Below are 22987 nucleotides of genomic sequence, written 5' to 3' on the forward strand. Positions count from 1 at the left end.
TTTCCCATCGAAAGACTTCATATAGCAGAAGATGGCCACCGGAGGGCCACCAGGGGGCCCACGAGGTAGGGGGCGTGCCCAGGGGGGTAGGGCACGACCCCACCCTCGTGGGCAGGGTGTGCCCCCCTGGTGAATCTCTTCCACTGAGTATTTTTTATATATTCTGAAAACATCTTCCGTGAAGTTTCAGGACTTTTGGAGCTGTGCAGAATAGGTCTCTAATATTTGCTCCTTTTCCAGCCCAGAATCCCAGCTGCCGGCATTCTCCCTCTTTATGTAAACCTTGTAAAATAAGAGAGAATAGGCATAAGTATTGTGACATAATGTGTAATAACAGCCCATAATGCAATAAATATCGATATAAAAGCATGATGCAAAATGGACGTATCAACTCCCCCAAGCTTAGACCTCGCTTGTCCTCAAGCGAAAGCCGAAATCAAAAAATATGTCCACATGTTTAGAGATAGAGGTGTCAATAAAAATAAAATATGGACATGAGGGCATCATGATCATTCTTAGAACAGCAACTTATATTATTCTTGTCATATAATCTCTTATGCTAGAGTAATAATTCAATCACAATTTCAAGTATGAATCATAAACTTCATTGAAAACTAGCAAACTATAATCTCAGTCATTGGAGCAATTGCAATTTATCATAACATAGGAAAGAGTCAATGTATAAGAGCTTTTCAGCAAGTCCACATACTCAACTATCATATAATCTTTCACAATTGCTGACACTCTGTAAGTGCATCTAGTGCCACCCCTAGTTGGTTTTGGAGTATTGACGACAAACCTAGTTGAGGGACTAATGTGTTTGTGAGAATTGCAGGATAACACAGGTAGAAGTCCCTCATTGATTCGGTTTTACTACTAGAGATGACCCCTAAAACTGTATGAAGACATTGAAGTCAAAGGTGGTATATGAAGATATTCACATTGAAGACTATGACAAGAGAAGACACTATATGAAGCCTATGGAGCTCGAAGACTTAGATCTTTCGTAGTTCTTTTTCTTTTGTGTTGAGTCATAGGAACCACCGTACTGTTAAGTGGGGTCCAAGAGAACCAGTCAGAATGACTGAAGTGATGCCTAAACCAAAAACCTATGTCTTCGAGTGAAGACTATGAGAGCGAATCTTGTCCAGAGTCGGACAAGTCAGCTTTGCTTGTAGCCCAAGTAAAGTTGCCATGTGAGTTTGAAATCTGACCATTGGAACACGTGTCAGTTCCTTAGTGACCCAGGGTCATTTTGGACAAATCAGGTCGGGTTGCCAAGTGGCTATAAATAGCCCACCCCCTACAACCATAAACGGTTGGCTGCTCAGATTGAAAGCACGGCTTTTGTCATTTGAGAGCAACCCACCTCGAAGCCTTTGAGAGAGAATTCCTTGCGAGGATAAAGCCATAACCACCAGAGCCAGAGAGAATTGGGCATCACTTAAGTCTTCTTGTCTGTGTGATCTGAAGACTTATTACACTTGAGGACTGTGCATCCTCCAGCCGGTTAGGCATCGCGTTCTGAGCTTCCAAGAGACATTGTGGATTGCCAGTGAACGAAGTCTGTGAAGGTTTGGGAGTCTACCTTGAAGACTTACCAGAGTGATTGGGCGAGGTCCATGTGACCTTAGCTCAAGGAGAATACGATGAGGACTGGGTGTCCTGAGCTGCGTGTTCAGGACTGGGTGTCCGGGACTGTGTGTCCTAAGGTTTAAATACCTAGCCGCTCCAACCAGACGTACAGTTGTCACAGCAACTGGAACTGGTTCAACAAATCATTGTCTTCAATGAGTCACTGGTTTCATCTTCACTTCACTTCACTTACTGTTACTCCTTGTGAAGTCATTGTATGTTTGCTGTATCATTTGTCTTCACTGAGTGACTGCGTGTTCTGTTTGGCTTCACAATATCTTCCTACCCGATCCTTACTACCTAGCTGCTATTAGTCTTTGTGCTTTCACTTCATTGAATACTTGACTATGGTTTGCCTAGTGTAGTCTACCTTCCGCTGCATGGTAATAGGTTTAATTTTATCGTTTGTCTTCAAAACTTCTATGTTCTAAAGACTTTCATAAAATCGCCTATTCACCCCCCTCTAGTCGATATAACGCACTTTCAATTGGTATCAGAGCAAGGTGCTCCCTTGTTCTGTGTGATTCGGTTTAACCACCTGGAGTTTTAGCTATGTCGACTGCAAGGATAATTAAAGTCTCAGCTGCGTGCCCCGTCTTTGATGGAACTGAATATCCCTACTGGAAGAATAAGATGCACATGCATCTTGAAGCCATTGACGTCGACCTATGGTATGTCGTCGAGAACGGCGTTCCCAAGGCTGGAGAAGGTGTCACTGCTGCTGATGTCAAGAAATTCGTTCAACTAGACTCTACTGCCAAGAATATCATCTGTGGTCATCTGACCAAAGGACAGTATGGCCGTGTGAGTGCTTTGAAGACATCCAAGCTGGTCTGGGACTGGCTCTCCAAGGTCAATGAAGGCATCTCAACCCAGAGAGATCAGAGAATCAGTGTCCTTCGCAACCTCTTCAACCGCTTCAAGTGAAATGACAATGAGAATGTCCAGCACACATTTGACCGACTCACTGACATCACAAATGAGCTTCAAGCCCTCGGCGCCACTGAGATTACCAAACACAAAGTCGTCAAGACGCTGCTGAGATCACTTGATAGTTTGTTTGACATCCTGGCCCTGATGATTCAAGAACATCCTGATTTAAAGACACTCGATCCATCTGACATACTTGAGAGGCTCAACATACATGAGTTTCAGCTTTCGGAGAAAAGAGATATCTACGGTCCAAACTATGGGCGAACTCGTGCCTTGAAGGCAAAAGCTGTCTCCTCATCTGAAGAAGAATCTGACAGCAGTTCTGATGATCCTGAAGACATTGGAAGGGAACTTGCTATGCTTGTCAAGAAGTTCCAAAAATTCACCAAGAAGAAAGGCTTCAGAAAGTCTTCCCGATCAAGTTCAAGGAATGATGAAGCTCCTGCTCATGATTACAAGAAGAAAACATGTCACAAGTGCAAGAAACTTGGCCACTTCATCTCTGAGTGTCCACAGTGGGACAATGAGAACAAAAAGAAGAAGAAGAGCAAGGAATATGACTCTGACGACAAGAAGAAGAAGAATAAATACTCAAAGTCTTCTTCCAAGTCTTCCTCAAAGTCTTCATCACACAAGAAGAGCTCATCTGGCAAGGCACGTGCCTTTGTTGGCAAGGAAATGGATTCAGAGGAGGAGTCTGCTTCCGAGGAGGCGGAGGTGGAGTCTGAGGAGGAATCCGCCTCATGCGTCGCAAGTCTGGCTACAGCATACGTTGCCAAGTCCATCTTCAACAATGAAGACTATGACTTCATCACCGACACCGATGCAAATGACAAGGACTACTCCGCTTCTACCTACTGCTTCATGGCACTCGGTGCCAAGGGTACGACACCAGCGTCTTCAGAATGGATTATTGACAGTGGGTGTACAAATCACATGACTGGCAAAAGAAGTCTTCTTATGGACTCAACCTTACGTCCATCCGACAAGAGCCACATCACATTTGCTGACACTGGTAAAAGTAAGGTATTGGGTCTAGGTAGAGTTGCAATCTCAAGGGATCAACACATGGATAAAGTCATGCTTGTTGAATCCCTTGGCTTCAACTTAATGTCTGTCTCAATGCTTTGCGATTTGAACATGATCGTAATGTTTGGAAAATATCATTGCCTTGTACTAATGGAATCTGACAAGTCTCTAGTGTTTGAAGGGTATCGAAAAGATGATTTGTACGTGGTAGATTTCTCAGCAGGGCCATAGCTTGCAGTATGTCTTCTAGCAAAGGCTTCAGAATGCTGGCTCTGGCATTGGAGGCTTGGACATGCTGGCATGAGGAACCTTCACACCCTTGCGAAGAAGAAGCATGTCATAGGCATCGAGGGCGTCAAGTTCAAGAAAGACCACTTATGCGGTGCCTGTGAAGCAGGGAAGATGACAAGGGCCAAACATCCCTCGAAGACAATCATGACCACTACTCGACCCTTCGAACTGCTTCACATGGATCTTTTCGGTCCCACTCATTACTCAACTCTAACTACTACTGCTTGCCTCTATGGCTTCGTTATTGTTGATGATTATTCTAGATATACTTGGGTGCACATAATCCTTTACAAGACTGAAGTGCAGGATGTCTTCAGACGCTTCGCCAATCGAGCTATGAACAATTTTGGTGCCAAGATAAAGCACATCAGAAGTGACAATGGCACCGAATTCAAGAACACTGGCCTTGATACATATCTTGATACATTGGGCATCACACATGAATTCTCAGCCCCGTACACGCCACAGCAGAATGGCGTCATCGAACGCAAGAACAGAACACTAATTGAGATGGCCAGAACGATGCTAGATGAATACAAGACACCAAGAAAATTCTGGCCCGAAGCCATTGATACTGCATGCCATACAATCAATCGTGTTTATCTTCACAAGCTACTGAACAAGACATCTTATGAGCTCCTTACTGGCAAGAAGCCAAATGTCAGTTACTTCAGAGTATTTGGCGCAAGGTGCTGGATTAAGGACCCACATCACACCTCAAAATTTGCACCAAAAGCACATGAGGGTTTTATGCTTGGATATGGAAAGGATTCGCACTCCTACAGAGTCTTCAATCTTTTTCATTACAAAGTGGTTGAAACAGTGGATGTGCGGTTCGATGAGACCAACGGTTCACAAAGAGAGCAGCTGCCAAATGTGCTAGATGAAGTTCCATCCAGTGAATCAATCAAGCTAATGGGAACTGGAGAAATTATACCTTCTGAAGATCATCCTGAAGAAGAACTTATCATTTCAGCACCTGATCAACATGAAGACAATGCTCAGCTTGAAGACATTCCTTCCAACAACGACAATGAACAGCAAGAGCAAAGTCTTCGCCCTGTACATCCTCGCGTTGCCAATGAAGTGCAGATTGAAAGAATAATTGATAGCATCAATGCACCTGGTCCACTCACTCATTCAAGGGCAACTCAGGTAGCAAATTTCTGTGGGCACTTCGCATTCGTCTCAATAGCAGAACCCAAGAAAGTTGAAGAAGCCTTCATGGAACCTGAATGGATTCAAGATATGCAAGAAGAGCTTCAACAGTTTGAGCTGAATAATGTATGGGAACTGGTTAAGCGTCCTGATCCACGGAAGCACAATATAATAGGCACCAAATGGATATACCGCAACAAGCAAGATGAGCATGGTCAAGTTGTCAGAAACAAAGCTCGTCTCGTTGCTCAAGGATATACTCAAGTGGAAGGCATTGACTTCGATGAAACATTTGCTCCTATGGCTAGACTTGAAGCCATACGCATACTGCTGGCCTATGCAAATCATCATAACATACTTCTATATCAAATGGATGTGAAGAGTGCCTTTCTCAATGGCAAGATTGAAGAAGAAGTGTATGTTGCACAACCGCCTGGCTTTGAAGATCCAAAACATCCTGACATGGTATACAAGCTCAACAAGGCACTGTATGGCCTCAAACAAGCCCCTCGGGCCTGGTATGACACACTCGAATACTTCCTGAAGAGCAAAGGCTTCATACCTGGTTCCCTAGACCTCACTCTTTTCACGAAGACATATGATGGTGAACTGTTTGTGTGCCAAATATATGTGGATGACATTATCTTTGGCTGCACCAATCAGAAGTACAGTGAAGAGTTTGGATATATGATGCAAGAGCAATATCAGATGTCTATGATGGGAGAGCTAAAGTTCTTCCTCGGTCTTCAAATACGACAACAACGCAATGGCATCTTCATATCTCAAGAGAAGTATCTCAAAGATTGCCTGAAGAAGTTCGGTATGCAAGACTGCAAAGGCTTCACAACACCAATGCCAGCCAAACATCATCTGGGTCCTGATGACAATGGTAAAGAGTTCGATCAAAAGGTATACCGCTCCATGATTGGTTCTTTACTTTATCTATGTGCATCTAGGCCAGATATTATGCTTAGTGTTTGCATGTGTGCTTGATTTCAAGCGGCACCAAAGGAGTCGCATCACTTCGCTGTGAAGCGAATTCTTCGATATTTGGCTCACACCCCAACTCTAGGATTATGGTATCCAAAGGGCTCAGAGTTTGATCTAGTTGGATTCTCGGATGCTGATTATGCTGGTGACAAAGTTGATCGCAAGTCTACATCAGGCACATGTCACTTTCTGGGACGATCACTTGTATGTTGGTCTTCAAAGAAGCAGAACTGTGTATCTCTCTCCACTGCTGAATCTGAATACATTGCTGCTGGATCTTGCCGCGCTCAGCTTCTGTGGATGAAGCAAACCCTCAAGGACTATGGCATTCATCTGAAGCAAGTGCCACTTTACCGCGACAACGAAAGCGCCATCAAGATTGCCAACAACCCAGTTCAGCACTCAAAGACAAAGCACATTGAAATTCGTCATCACTTTCTCAAAGATCATGTTGTGAAGGAAGACATTGATATCATACACGTCAACACTGAAGAGCAATTGGCAGATATCTTCACCAAGCCCTTGGATGAGAAGAGGTTTTGCAAGTTACGGTGTGAGCTAAATATCCTGGAATCCTCGAATGTCCTATGATCAGGCACACATCCTAACCCTTATGCATATTGATGACTTAGATGTGCAACACACAAAGTAAAGTATATCTTCAATCAATGAAGACATACATTCTAAGTGTGAATACATTAATGTGGAATTTGACTTCGGAGCGCCACGACAATTGTGCACCGTGTCTGGGTCTAATACTTCCTATATGGTGGGTAACGCCACCACCAAACATTCTATTTTGAAGTGTTTCACTCATGGCGTTACCTTGCAATGTCTTCACATTTGGTTTGGCTTCGATCTCAACATATTTTCATGATTATCTTCATTATGTTGATTATATATATATATATATATATATATATATATATATATATATATATATATACTAGTGTTCTGTCCTCTACAACATTCACTTATAGCTATGTCTTCGTGTTGAATCTTTTGAACTAAGTGAATGTGATCGGACCCTAACCTCTCTATGCTTTCTATCTCAAACTCTATCTCTCCAAGGCATATGCATTCTATTGAAACTGTCGAATGTCTTCTCCGCGTCCTTGTCAGCAGAAGATACAGAGACAACCATTAAGTCCGTTTTCAATGCTCATTCCTCCACATGAAATCCGGAGAAGTAGGAACGACCATCCGACAATCCAGGCGTGCGTGGGACGTGGAACAAACCCCAAAATTCCGCATAATGACCACGTGTTCCTCAGATGCGAATCGCCAGGGGCACCTGTGTAATAGCACAGTGCCGCCCCTATGCCTATAAATACACACTCACAGCGGTCATTATCTCTTCTTCCACCCTCGCATGAACCCTAGCGCCACCGCTAGCTCTCGACAACGCTGGCGACGAAGCACTTCGCTGCCGCAACCTCTCCGACGCCGTCTTCACGCCGACCGCGGACATCGTCCTCTCCGCCGTCACCATAGGTGTCCTCCGTCGCCAAGTTAGGGCACGGAAGATCGAACTGCTCGGCCTCATCTTACACTCCGTCTAGCAGTTCTCAGTGTGGTAAATAAAACTCCCTTTTTACAGCACCGTTGATCCTATTGATCTGTCACTTTCTACCACAAGCAGTTTCTGTTCACACAAGCTAGATCTCTCTCATACTGCATCTCATAACATGCCTAGTATATTCACTTTTGCTTCACAAAGTAGTTAGATTCCTCACTTGTACTGATCTGTGGATTCGTACAAATCTGGAACCAACTTCTTATCTATGAGTGAATGTCTTCGCACGATGAGGTCAATGTCTTCTAAACTGATTTATCTTCAAAATCTTCTGAGAATGCATATGACCTCTTCCCCTTCCCTCGCACCTTAATGCTGTCACAGGTACATGTCCGTGGGAGAATCCTTTGGTTCTCATAGTCTGCATTCATTTGCAGAATTCTTACAGCATCACATAAATTCTCCCGATGCCAGTTCCTGTTGGTCCAGCAAACGAAAACCTTTGAAGCCTTTGAACGTCTTGAAGCCTTTCAAGTTAAAGTTTATGGCTTCAAAGAAAGCAGCAAGGAAGGGTGGCAGAAAGCGTTGTGGTGAGACATCCAGAGATCTGCCAGATGAACTCTCAGAAATGTACAAGACAGATCCTGAAGAGGATTACAGTCAGTGCAAGACCCGAATCCAATGGATTCGAAGATATTGGGCAGAACAATGGTTCAAATACAGATTTGTGACCCAGGAGTATACTGAGAAAAACGCCATCAAGAGACCGTGGGGAGACATCCTATTCAAGAATCTTCTACCCAGGTCCAGAGATGAAGCCATTGCTCAAGGCTTCTATCCATGCATGGTTCGTGGACCACAGCCTGCTGATGCACACTCGTCGTCACTGCTATGGTGTCGTGATGACAATCTGTTCAAGCGCAACTTCCAGTTTGCTCAGAACTCAGTGAAGCAGAATAAGAAGAATTTTGGGTTAGACTTCAACCCTGGTCCCTCATCTCCAAGGGCAGATGGCACACGACATGCAGAACCCAATGTCATCGGTCCTTTCGCCAACCTTGAAGGCCTCATCACCTACATCTTGGTTCAAGGGACTGCAGTGAATGAGCCTGCAGCTGACACTGAGTCTGATGACGCGCCTGCAGTGCCGAAGCCAAAGCAGTTGAAGAAGCCAAAAGCTTCAAAGCCGGCCCCTTCACCAAAAATCTCAAGGGCGAAGCCATTGGCAACTGCACCTCCTGAAGACAGTGTGCAGTCTGAAGACTTATCACGCGTCTCCAAGCCCCAGAAGGCCAAGATGCCTCTGTCTCACACTGGCAAAGAGCTAACAGCTGCTGCCATTCTGCGCAACGACGACATTGATCTGTCAAGTGATGAAGATCTTGCAGATGACGCTCTTGAGCAACTCATCAAGAGCAAAGAAGAAGCAGAAATCTTCAATGATCTGCCTCTCTTTGATGTCACCATCATCCACAACTTCATTGACGAGTGGTTTGACACGCCAAACATCAGCTTTGAAGATCTGCAGCTACCCATTGGCCTCAGTGTCGCCTTCCAAGGCGCCATTGCTTCAGAACTTGCTATTGCCCAGCGCATTGTTGAACTGAAGCAGAAGATTGACTATGAAAAGGCTCAGTTCAAGAAGCATATGGCCAAGCTCAGCGTGCAAGAAGTGAAGAACTTCAAGACAATGATGCACGAGCTCAAGGAAGCCTTTGTGAAGAAGCGTGCAGAAGCTCAGGGTTCGCGTGAGCGCATGAAGACTCTGGCTGACAGATGTGTGCAAGCCTATAATGAGGCTGAGAAGCGCAAGGCACTTGGGCGTCCTGGCATCGACCCCAGGATGGCCGCAAAGAAGAAGAAGAAGCCTGCTACGGCTGAACTGATGCACCAAGGCAAGAAGCAGTTCCGATTGTCTTCCCAACTAGACTGACTGGCTCGAAGCCAAAAAGCCGGTCAACAGCTTCAGAGCTCAAGAAGACAAGAACTGCTGAGGCTGAAGCCAGGAAGAGGAAACACTCTGAAGCCTCTCCTACTGCCCCCACCAAGAAAAAGAGAAAGACCAAGAAAGCTCGGGCTGCTCCCACAGAGCCCTTGATAGTTGAACCCATTTCTATGGTTCATCCTGACGCAGAACGTCAACTGACAGTTCATGAGCCTGCTTCCACAGAGGCTCCTGAAGCTGAAGACATTCCAGCAGCTGATCCCATCGCTGCTGAAGACATTGGTCATCATGACAATGTAGAAGATGATGCAGTCCTTCCTCAGTTTGAAAACAGCGAACTCATCAGCATTGGTCGTCCACTGACGCCAATTGCACAGGATGCTTCATGGGCGGATCGCCCACAAGAGGAAGAAGACTATGAGGCCCAGCCCACTCCAACTCCACAGGCGTCGTCTGCGCTCCGCAGGCTTCGCAAAGGTCCAAGGCCTCAAGTCTCTGCTGAAGACATTCCGGCTGCAACAGCCGCAGAAGAAGAAGTACCACAAGATCCCACTCCCCTGTTCCACCAAGAAGCAGTTCTCCAGGAGAATGTGCTTGTGACCGACCCTCCAGCTAGTCAAGTGGAGGATGAAAATCATGAGGCTGTCATAACCACCAATGAAGCTAATGTGGAGCCCTCCCCAGCAAAAGCTTCAGAAGACAGCGAAGCCACTGATCCCGCCACTTCTGTTCCTGAGTCTGCTGCCGGTCCCCAATTCAACTATCATGTTGAGCACAGACCTCAGGTCCAGAAGCCAATTCCAAGACTGCCAAGGTTTCCAGGTCCTGCATCAGCACCTGGCTCCTTCAACATCAATGGCTTCAGGGCAGACAACACGTTCTTCAATAGCTCCAGGAACCCCTACTCAAGGGAAAGGATATTATCTGATCGGTTCTGGAGCTATCCTCAGTGAATCTATTACTCTTGCATTCTTTACAACCAAGGTCGCATCTTCCCACACAAGTGCCTTGACATTGAAGCTATAGCTGGTCTGCCCTGTCTAGAAGAAGCGTTGGATTGCTTCAAGCAAGTGGGTCTGCTGCAGTTTGTTACTGATGAAGAGCATTGGAATGAAGAGCTGCTGCTACAATTCTATGCCACACTTCACATCAAAGGTACAGCAGAGATCCGAAGACTTGGGTCCTGGAGTGGATGACTGGCAACGTTCATCACGAAGCCAATGCATTTGACATCATTGAGCTCACTGGCTTGCCCACTCCTGGCGATCTCTTCGAGTAAGGCTGTCAGCTGCATGCTGAAGCTATTGAGAGCATCTTTCAGCGGCCAGAACCTGATATGAGTCAAATGCTCAGCATGATGAAGCCATTGCCCCAAGATGCTGCGTATCCCACAGATTTCTTCGTTGAAGACCTTGAGTACCTGCCCAGAACCATCTATCACATCATCAGACAAACTCTCTAGCCTATCAAAGGGCACTCTCCAAATGCCAAGCTTCAGGGTGCAATGAAGACTTTGGTCTTCTATATACTTCATGGCAAATGCTTCAATGCACAGGACTTCTTCATACGCCAACTTGCTGCATCAGGCATTGATCTGTTTGGTTTGAAGTTCTACGCCCCTTGGGTCATGCGGCTGATCAAGCTACACTCCGCCATCTCGTATCAGCCCTCAGCCCGCAACCATCGGATCTTCTTGCCTGACGTGGACATGTCTACTGAAGCCATATATTCTGAGCCTGCCAAGCAACCTCTAAGTCTTCAGAATGCAGACCATCAGAGTTTTACTCAGAACGTTGAAGGCGTTGAAGCAGTTTCTCGGGTGTATCCTTTGGCTGGCACTACACGTGCACCACACCCTGCTTCCACTGAAGCCACTGACAGTGCCACTGCTCCAAGACCCAAGAAGCGCACTCGTGTTCTCAACGACCGAGAGCTTCTTGTGGCTCTACATCAGAAACAGGATAGGCATCATGACTGGCTGAAGCGTCAGATGAAAAGCCTCTTGGTGGATGTTAATCGCACTCGAAATCTTGCCACCAAGAATGCTTTCGTTGCCCATGAAACCTGTCGCCGCACATGGAAAGGGCTCACGATGATGTGTTCTGAAGCTGATCTTCAAGAGGATGGCTTCTCTGAGAGATTCAAGTTTGACTCCACACCTCCTCGAAGGGCTGTGCTGCTAGGAACTCCATCCCTTGAAGACTCTGAGTTCTCTTCCTCTGCTGCCACAGTGACTGCCAGAATTATTGAGGAAGAAGACGATGCTACTTCACCGCCACCTCCTTCAGCACCTCCAAGCTCTTCTGCACCGCCAAACAACACCAACAACCCTGCTACTTCACCTACTCCTCATGGGAACGAGTAGAGGCTCTATGTCTTCAAACCTTTTTGGTCATTACTGACAAAAGGGGGAGAAGCATATGAGATTGATAGTCTTCAAGCGGGTCCATATGGGCGGGTGCTTTATATTTTGCTTCGTGCTTACAACTCTCGTTTTTGCTACATTTGGTTCTTATGAGTTGTAACACTTAAACTAGATGGTCGTCTGCTACTTATTTGCCACCTTGTTTTGCGAAGATAAATTCCGCATGTGCGACGATAAATTCCGCACTTAGCTCATTCTGCAGACGTCCATTTTCCATTATGCATGTCATTATCTTCATATACTTTCACATGCATAGTGGATTGTCATCATAAGTTGAAGTGGATCTCCACAAGTACAACCTGCCATGTGCATTTGCATTCCAAAAGCAAATTAACTTATATGCACATCTTCAGGGGGAGCCCTTGCAACTTATGAAGACAATTCCTTATCCTTTACAATTTCACAGATTATATTCCCCGTTGAAAACTTCAACTAGTTTGTCATCAATCACCAAAAAGGGGGAGATTGTAAGTGCATCTAGTGCCACCCCTAGTTGGTTTTGGAGTATTGACGACAAACCTAGTTGAGGGACTAATGTGTTTGTGAGAATTGCAGGATAACACAGGTAGAAGTCCCTCATTGATTCGGTTTTACTACCAGAGATGACCCCTAAAACTGTATGAAGACATTGAAGTCAAAGGTGGTATATGAAGATATTCACATTGAAGACTATGACAAGAGAAGACACTATATGAAGCCTATGGAGCTCGAAGACTTAGATCTTTCGTAGTTCTTTTTCTTTTGTGTTGAGTCATAGGAACCACCGTACTGTTAAGTGGGGTCCAAGAGAACCAGTCAGAATGACTGAAGTGATGCCTAAACCAAAAACCTATGTCTTCGAGTGAAGACTATGAGAGCGAATCTTGTCCAGAGTCGGACAAGTCAGCTTTGCTTGTAGCCCAAGTAAAGTTGCCGTGTGAGTTTGAAATCTGACCGTTGGAACACGTGTCAGTTCCTTAGTGACCCAGGGTCATTTCGGACAAATCAGGTCGGGTTGCCAAGTGGCTATAAATAGCCCACCCCCTACAACCATAAACGGTTGGCTGCTCAGATTGAAAGCACGGCTTTTGTCGTTTGAGAGCAACCCACCTCGAAGCCTTTGAGAGAGAATTCCTTGCGAGGATAAAGCCCTAACCACCAGAGCCAGAGAGAATTGGGCATCACTTAAGTCTTCTTGTCTGTGTGATCTGAAGACTTATTACACTTGAGGACTGTGCATCCTCCAGCCGGTTAGGCGTCGCGTTCTGAGCTTCCAAGAGACATTGTGGATTGCCAGTGAACGAAGTCTGTGAAGGTTTGGGAGTCTACCTTGAAGACTTACCAGAGTGATTGGGCGAGGTCTATGTGACCTTAGCTCAAGGAGAATACGGTGAGGACTGGGTGTCCTGAGCTGCGTGTTCAGGACTGGGTGTCCGGGACTGTGTGTCCTAAGGTTTAAATACCTAGCCGCTCCAACCAGACGTACAGTTGTCACAGCAACTGGAACTGGTTCAACAAATCATTGTCTTCAACGAGTCACTGGTTTCATCTTCACTTCACTTTACTTACTGTTACTCCTTGTGAAGTCATTGTATGTTTGCTCTATCATTTGTCTTCACTGAGTGACTGCGTGTTCTGTTTGGCTTCACAATATCTTCCTACCCGATCCTTACTACCTAGCTGCTATTAGTCTTTGTGCTTTCATTTCATTGAATACTTGACTATGGTTTGCCTAGTGTAGTCTACCTTCCGCTGCATGGTAATAGGTTTAATTTTATCGTTTGTCTTCAAAACTTCTATGTTCTGAAGACTTTCATAAAAATCGCCTATTCACCCCCCTCTAGTCGATATAACGCACTTTCACACTCATGCAATACTTATGGGTATGGAGTTTTAATCGGACAAAGAGAAAGATAGGGGCTTATAGTTTTGCCTCCCAACATTTTACCTCAAGGGTAATGTCAACAATAATAGTTCATGAAAACTCACATCCAATTAGCCATATATACCAGGATCTTTCCAACATACCATGCTTGCAAAAGGATAAAATGTAAAAAGGAAGGGTGAAGATCACAATGACTCTTATGCAAGGTAGGAAGTGAAAGTAAAAGATAGGCCCTTCGCAGAGGGAAGCAAAGGTTGTCATGCGCTTTTATGGTTGGATGTACAAAATCTCAGTGCGAAAGAACATCACTTTATATTGCCACTTGTGATATGGACCTTTACTATGCAGTTTGTCGCTTTTATTTCTTCCATATCACACGATCGTATAAAGTTTGTTTTCTCCCACACTAATAAGTCATACATATTTAGGGAACAATTTTCATTGCTTGCACCGATGACAACTTACTTAGAGGATCTTACTCAATCCATAGGTAGGTATGATGGACTCTGACGGTAAAACTGGTTTAAGGGTATTTGGAAGCACAAGTAGTATCTCTACTTGGTGCGATGAATTTGGCTAGCACGAGGGGGAAAGGCAAGCTCAACCATGTTGGATGATCCATGACAATATAATTTATCTAAGATGTAAGAAAACATAACCCATTACATTGTCTTCCTTGTCCAACGTCAACTCTTTTAGCATGTCATATTTTAATGAGTGCTCACGATCATAAAAGATGTCCAAGATAGTATATCTATATGTGAAGACCTCTCTTTATTTATTACTTCCTATTAATTGCAATGATGACAAAAACTATGTTTGTCAACCCTCAACAACTTTTATTCATCATACTTTTTCTATGTGAGCTCATTACTCTCCATAAGACTCACATGATCTCTTTGTTTCTTTTTATTTCTTTCTCTTTTCTTTTATCCCCTTAGGATCATGGCAAAATAATCAAGCCCTTGACTCAACACTAATCTTTATTATATAGCTCACGGACTCGATTACATAGAAGGATTATAAAGTGAAACTCACAACTAGATCATACTAAGAACTTTTATTCTACTAGATCAAGATATTACCAAAAGGATCGAACTAAGAAAAATGGTAAAGATAAAAGTGATGGTGATACGATACCGGGGCACTCCCCCAAGCTTGGCAGTTGCCAAGGGGAGTGCCCATACCCATGTAATTATGTCTCCTTTGTTGGTGAAGAAGGTGGAGTCGTTGATGATGGATAGTCGCACATCGAGCGTAAGAGGTCTTCTAACTTGCGGATAATGCCCTTGAGTGCGATGATATGCTCCTTCAACAAAATATTATCACATGTGAGATACTTATTTTGTATACAAGCTAACTCAATCATCTTGAAAGCTTCGATCTCTGTTGGGGTAAGAAGATTGTGATCAAGTTGAAGGGTGTCTTTTGTTGCCGGAACTTGATCCCCCATGGCTTTCTTGATCCCTTCATCCTTGTTGATCAACATGGGTTCTTCTCTCTTCATCTCTATCTTCATTAGCCAAGCATCGTTGCCCTAATGGTTGGAGGAGGAGGGAGACGACATAGTGCTTGGCCTTGACAACCCTGACAGAAAACAGCTCGAAATAAAGACAGGAGATTTTTGCGTGATACGAGGGTCAAAACCTCCGGGAGATTATGTAATGAATTTTTGCCGACCAAAATACGTGTCGTGTATGAAAACAGAGTCCAGAGAGCACACGAGGTGCCCATGAGGTAGGGGGCGCGCCCTCCACCCTCGTGGAGCCCTCATGTCCTTCCCGGACCGCTTCTTATTTTTCTATTTTTCTAAGTATTCCAAAACGGAGAAATATTGCCTTAAAAACTGTTTTGGAGTCGGTTTACTTACTGTACCACATACCTATTCCTTTTCGGAGTCTGAAATGTTCCGGAAAGTGTCCCTTATGTATTCCTTCGGGGTTACGGTTTCAATAACATTGGTTTCAACATTTATGGGATTACCTGAGATATAATGTTTGATTCTTTGACCGTTCACTGATACATCTCCAACATATCTATAATTTTTTATTGCTCCATGCTATATTATCTACTATTTTGGACTATATTGGGCTTTATTTTCCACTTTTATATTATTTTTGGGACTAACCTATTAACCGGAGGCCCAACCCAGAATTGCTGTTTTTTTGCCTATTTCAGTGTTTTGAAGAAATGAAATATCAAACGGAGTCCAAACGGAATGAAACCTTCGGGAACGTGATTTTCTCATCGAATATGACCCAGGAGACTTGGACCCTACGCCAAGGAAGCTTCGAGGTAGGCACGAGGTAGGGGGCGCACCCTATACCCCCAGGTGCGCCCCCCACCCTCGTGGGCCCACCGAAGCTCCACCGACGTACTTCTTCCTCCTATATGTACCTACGTACCCCCAAACGAACAGATACGGAGCCAAAAACCTAATTCCACTGCCGCAACTTTCTGTATCCATGAGATCCCATCTTGGGGCCTATTCCGGAGCTTCGCGGGAGAGGGCCGTCATCACGGAGGGCTTCTACATCATCATAGCCTCTCTGATGAAGTGTGAGTAGTTTACCTCAGACCTTCGGGTCCACAGTTAGTAGCTAGATGGCTTCTTCTCTCTTTTTGGATCTCAATACAAAGTTCTCCGCCTCTCTCGTGAAGATCTATTCGATGTAATCTTCTTCTTTTTGTGGTGTGTTTGTTGAGACCGATGAATTGTAGGTTTCTGATCAAGTCTATCTATGAATAATATTTGAATCTTCTATAAATTCTTTTATGTATGATTGGTTATCTTTGCAAGTCTCTTCGAATTATCAGTTTGGTTTGGCCTACTAGATTGGTTTTTCTTACCATGGGAGAAGTGCTTAGCTTTGGGTTCGATCTTGCGGTGTCCTTTCCCAGTGACAGAAGGGGCAGCAAGGCACGTATTTTATCGTTGCCATCGAGGATAACAAGATGGGGTTTATTTCATATTGCATGAATTTATCTCTCTACATCATGTCATCTTGCTTAAAGTGTTACTCTGTTTTTAACTTAATACTCTAGAAGCAGGCTGGATGGCGGTCGGTGAGTGGAGTAATAGTAGTAGATGCAGAATCGTTTCGGTCTACTTGTCACAGACGTGATGCCTATATACATGATCATGCCTAGATATTCTCATAACTATGCTCAATTCTGTCAATTGCTCAACAGTAATTTGTTCACCCACCGTAGAATACATATGCTCTTGAGAGAAGCCACTAGTGAAACCTATGGCCCCCGGGTCTATTCTCATCATATCAATCTCCATCACTTTAATCTTGCTTTGCTTTTTTACTTTGCCTTTTACTTTTCACTTTGCATCTCTATACCAAAAATACCAAAAATACTATCTATCAGATCTCACTCTTGTAAGTGACCGTGAAGGGATTGACAACCCCTAATCGCGTTGGTTGCGAGTAGCTATCGTTTTGTGCAGGTACGAGGGACTTGAGCGTGGCCTCCTATTGGATTGATACCTTGGTTCTCAAAAACTGAGGGAAATACTTACGCTACTCTGCTGCATCATCCTCTCCTCTTCGGGTAAAACCAACGCAAGCTCAAGAGGTAGCAAGAAGAATTTCTGGCGCCGTTGCCGGGGAGTCTACACAAAAAGTCAACATACCAAGTACCCATCACAATCCCTATCTCTCGCATTTCATTAGTTGCCATTTGCCTCTCATTTTCCTCTCCCCCACTTCACCCTTGCCATTTGATTCGCCCTCTCTTTCTCCTTCTCCTCCTCCTTTCTCCATTTGCCTTTCCCTCGCTTGCCTTTTGTTTGCTCATGTGTTGGATTGCTTGTTTGTCGCGATGGCTCAACATACTACCAAATTGTGTGACTTCACCAATACCAATAATAATGATTTCCTTAGCACTCCGATTGCTCCTCTTGCCAATACTGAATCTTGTGAAATCAATATTGCCTTGTTGAATCTTGTTATAAAAGATCGATTTGCCGGCCTTCCTAGTGAAGATGACGCTACTCATTTGAATAGCTTCGTTGATTTATGTGATATGCAAAAGAAAAAAGATGCCGATAATGATGTCGTTAAATTGAAGCTATTTCCTTTTTTGCTTAGATCGTGCTAAAGCTTGGTTTTCGTCTTTGCCTAAAAATAGTATTGATTCTTGGAACAAGTGCAAAGATGCTTTTATCTCTAAGTATTTTCCTCCCTCTAAGATCATCTCTCTTAGAAACGATATTATGAATTTTAAGCAACTTGATCATGAACATGTTGCACAAGCTTGGGAGAGAATGAAATTAATGATACGTAATTGCCCTACTCATGGTTTAAATTTGTTGATGATTATACAAAAATTTTCTGCCGGATTGAATTTTGCTTCTAGAAATCTTTTAGATTCGGCCGCGGGAGGCACTTTTATGGAAATCACTTTAGGAGATGCCACTAAACTCCTAGATAATATTATGGTTAATTATTCTCAATGGCATACTGAAAGATCTTCTAATAAAAAAGTGCATGCGATAGAAGAAATCAATGTTTCGAGTGGAAAGATGGATGAACTTATGAAATTATTGCTACTAAGAGTGTTTCTTCTAATCCTAATGATATGCCTTTGTCTACTTTGATTGAGAATACCAATGAATCTATGAATGTGAATTTTGTTGGTAGGAATAATTTTGGTAACAACGCGTATAGAGGGAATTTTAATCCTAGGCCTTATCCTAGTAATCGTTCTAATAATTATGGAAATTCCTACAACAACTCTTATGGAAATTATAATAAGATTCCCTTTGAATTTGATAATAGTGTTAAAGAGTTTATGAATTCACAAAAGAATTTTAATGCTTTGCTTGAAGATAAATTACTTAAAGTTGATGATTTGGCTAGGAACGTTGATAGAATTTCTCTTAAGATTGATTCTTTAAAGCTTAGATCTATTCCTCCCAAGCATGATATCAATGAGTCTCTCAAAGCCATGAGAATTTCCATTGACGAGTGCAAGGAAAGAACCGCTAGGATGCGTGCTTCCAAAGATGCCTTTATTAAAGCGTGTTCTTCCAATTCCTATGAAAATCAAGATGAAGATCTAAAAGTTATTGATGTGTCCCCTATCAAATATTTGTTTTGCAATATGAATCTTGATGAAACTGAATATGATCTTCCTTTACCTAAAAGATGTTCTAAAAATTCGGAGTATTTAGATATTTATGATGAAATTGATGAAAGTGGGATTGAAAGAAATAAAAATCTAGATGTTGCTAAACCCACTATATTGGATTTCAAGGAATTTAATTATGAAAGTTGCTCTTTATTGATTGTATTTCCTTGTTGCAATCCATGCTAAATTCTCCACATGCTTATAGTCAAAAGAAAGCCTTTACCGAACATATTGTTGATGCCTTGATGCAATCTTATGAAGAAAAGCTTGAGTTAAAAGTTTCTATCCCTAGGAAACTCTATGATGAGTGGGAACCAACTATTAAAATTAAAATTAAAAATCATGAGTTTTATGCTTTGTGTGATTTGGGTGCTAGTGTTTCCACTATCCCCAAAACTTTGTGTGATTTGCTAGATTTCCGCGATTTTGACGATTGCTCTCTAAACTTGCATCTTGCGGATTCCACTATTAAGAAACCTATGGGAAGAATTAATGATGTTCTTGTTGTTGCAAATAGAAATTATGTGCCCGTAGATTTCATTGTTCTTGATATAGATTGCAATCCTTCTTGCCCTATTATTCTTGGTAGACCTTTCCTAAGAACGGTTGGTGCGATTATTGATATGAAGGAAGGGAATATTAGATTTCAATTTCCATTAAAAAGGGCATGGAACACTTTCATAGAAATAAAATAAAATTGCCATATGAAACTATCATGAGATCCACTTATGGATTGCCTACCAAAGATGGCAATACCTAGATCTATCCTCGCTTTTATGCCTAGCTAGGGGCGTTAAACGATAGCGCTTGTTGGGAGGCAACCCAGTTTTATTTTTAGTTTTTGTCTTATGTTAGGGAATAAATAACCCATATACCTTCTGTTTGGATGTGGTTTTGTGTTTTAATTAGTGTTTGTGCCAAGTTAGACCTATTGGATCTTCTTGGATGATAGTTATTTGATCTTGCTGTAATTTCCAGAAACTTTGCGTTCAGTGCCTGAATTATTAAAAATCATCAGAATGTGATAAAATACTGATTCCAATTTCTGCTGATCGATAAACAAATTTTATAGGTCTTCCAATTTTGGTAGATGTTTTGGAGTTCCAGAAGTTTGCGTTAGTTACAGATTACTACAGACTGTTCTGTTTTTGACAGATTCTGTTTTTCGTGTGTTGTTTGCTTATTTTGATGAATCTATGGCTAGTAAAATAGTTTATAATCCATAGAGAAGTTGGAATACAGTAGTTTTAACACCAATATAAATAAATAATGAGTTCATTACAGTACCTTGAAGTGGTCTTTTGTTTTCTTTCTCTAACGGAGCTCACGAGATTTCTATTGAGTTTTGTGTTGTGAAGTTTTCAAGTTTTGGCTGAATTCTTTTGATGGATTATGGAACAGGGAGTGGAAAGAGCCTAAGCTTGGGGATGACCATGGAAACCCCAAGATAATCCAAGGACACCAAAAAGTCAAAGCTTGGGGATGCCCCGGAAGGCATCCCCTGTTTCGTCTACTTCCATCGGTAATTTACTTGGAGCTATATTTTTATTCACCAACATGATATGTGTTTGGCTTAGAGCGTCTTGTATTATTTGTGTCTTTGTTTGCTAGTGTGCCACAATCATCCTTGCTGTACACACCTTTTGATAGAGCCATACATGAATTATAATTTGATAGAATACTCTATGTGCTTCACTTATATCTTTTGAGCTATGTAGTTTTGCTCTATGTGCTTCACTTATATCTTTTGAGCGTTATAATTTTGCTCTATGTGCTTCATTTAGATCTTTCAGAGCACGGTGGTGTATTTGTTTTAAAGAAACTATTGATCTCTCATGCTTCACTTAAATTATTTTGAGAGTCTTAATAGCATGGTAAGTTGCTTAATAATAACATGCTTGGTATTCAAGATTTGTGAAACTTTCTTTTGAGTGCGTTGAATACTAAGAAAAGTTGGATGCTTGATAATTGTTTTGAGATATGGAGGTAGTAATATCAAAGTCATGCTAGTAGAGTAATTGTGAATTTGAGAAGTGCTTGAGTTAAAGTTTGCAAGTCCCATAGCATGCACGTATGGTAAATGTTATGCAACAAATTTGAAACATGAGGTGTTATTTGATTGTCCTCCTTATGAGTGGCGGTCGGGGACGAGCGATGGTCTTTTCCTACCAATATATCCCCCTAGGAGCATGCGCGTAATGCTTTGGTTTTTGATGGCTTGTAGATTTTCGCAATAAGTATATGAGTTCTTTATGACTAATGTTGAGTCCATGGATTATACGCACTCTCACCCTTCCATCATTGCTAGCCTCTACGGTACCGTGCATTGCCCTTTCTCACATCGAGAGTTGGTGCAAACTTCGCCGGTGCATCCAAACCCCGTGATGTGATACGCTCTTTCACACATAAACCTCCATATATCTTCCTCAAAACAGCCACCATATCTACCTATTATGGCATTTCCATAGCCATTCCGAGATATATTGCCATGCAACTTTCCACCATCCAGTTTATCATGACACATTCATCATTTTCATATTGCTAGCATGATCATGTAGTTGACATAGTATTTGTGGCAAAGCCACCGTTCATAATGCTTTCATACTTGTCACTCTTGATTCATTGCATATCCCGGTACACCGCCGGAGGCATCCATATAGAGTCATACTTTGTTCTAGTATCAAGTTGTAATCATTGAGTTGTAAATAAATAGAAGTGTGATGATCATCATTCAATAGAGCATTGTCCCAAAAAAGAGAAAGGCCAAAGAAAAAAAGAAGGCCCAAAAAAAGAGAAAATAAATAAAAAGGGGCAGTGCTACTATCCTTTTTTCCACACTTGTGCTTCAAAATCTTCATGATAGAGAGTCTCGTGTTCTGTCACTTTCATATACTAGTGGGAATTTTTCATTATAGAACTTGGCTTGTATATTCCAACAATGGGCCTCCTCAAGTGCCCTAGGTCTTCGTGAGCAAGCAAGTTGGATGCACACCCACTTAGTTTCTTTTGTTGAGCTTTCATACATTTATAGCTCTAGTGCATCCGTTGCATGGCAATCCCTACTCCTTGCATTAACATCAATCGATGGGCATCTCCATAGCCCATTGATTAGCCTCATTGATGTGAGACTTTCTCCTTTTTGTCTTCTCCACATAACCCCCATCATTATATTCTATTCCACCCATAGTGCTATATCCATGGCTCACGCTCATGTATTGCGTGAAAGTTCAAGAGTTTGAAATTATTAAGGTATGAAACAATTGCTTGATTGTCATCGGGGTTTGATACGTCCATTTTGCATCATGCTTTTATATCGATATTTATTGCATTATGGACTGTTATTTCACTTTATGTCACAATACTTATGGCTATTCTCTCTTATTTTACAAGGTTTACATAAGGAGGGAGAATGCCGGCAGCTGGAATTCTGGGCTGGAAAAGGAGCAAATATTAGAGACCTATTCTGCGCAACTCCAAAAGTCCTGAAACTCCACGGAACATCTTAAAACAAATAAAGAAAAATCCTCACCAAAGATGAAGGCCAGGGGGCCCACACCCTACTCACGAGGGTGGGGGGCCCGCCCCCCCTAGGGCGCGCCCCCTACCTCATGGCCCCCCTGGTGGCTCTCCGACGTCCATCTTCTCCTATATGAAGTCTTTCGATGAGAAAAAAATAAGAGGTAACCTTTCGGGACGAAACTCCGCCGCCATGAGGCGGAACCTTGGCGGAACCAATCTAGAGCTCCAACAGAGCTGTTCTGCCGGGGATACTTCCCTCTGGGAGGGGGAAATCATCACCATTGTCATCACCAACGCTCCTCTCATCGGGAGAGGGCAATCTCCATCAACATCTTCACCAGCACCATCTCATCTCCAAACTCTAGTTCATCTCTTGTATCCAATTCTTGTCTCAAAGTCCGGGATTGGTGCTAGTAGGTTGCTAGTAGTGTTGATTACTCCTTGTAGTTGATGCTAGTTGGTTTATTTGGTGGAAGATCATATGTTCAGATCCTATATGCATATTATTACCCCTCTGATTATGAACATGAATATGCTTTG

Source organism: Triticum aestivum, chromosome 4A (assembly GCF_018294505.1).
Source record: "Triticum aestivum cultivar Chinese Spring chromosome 4A, IWGSC CS RefSeq v2.1, whole genome shotgun sequence".
Lineage (NCBI taxonomy): Eukaryota > Viridiplantae > Streptophyta > Magnoliopsida > Poales > Poaceae > Triticum > Triticum aestivum.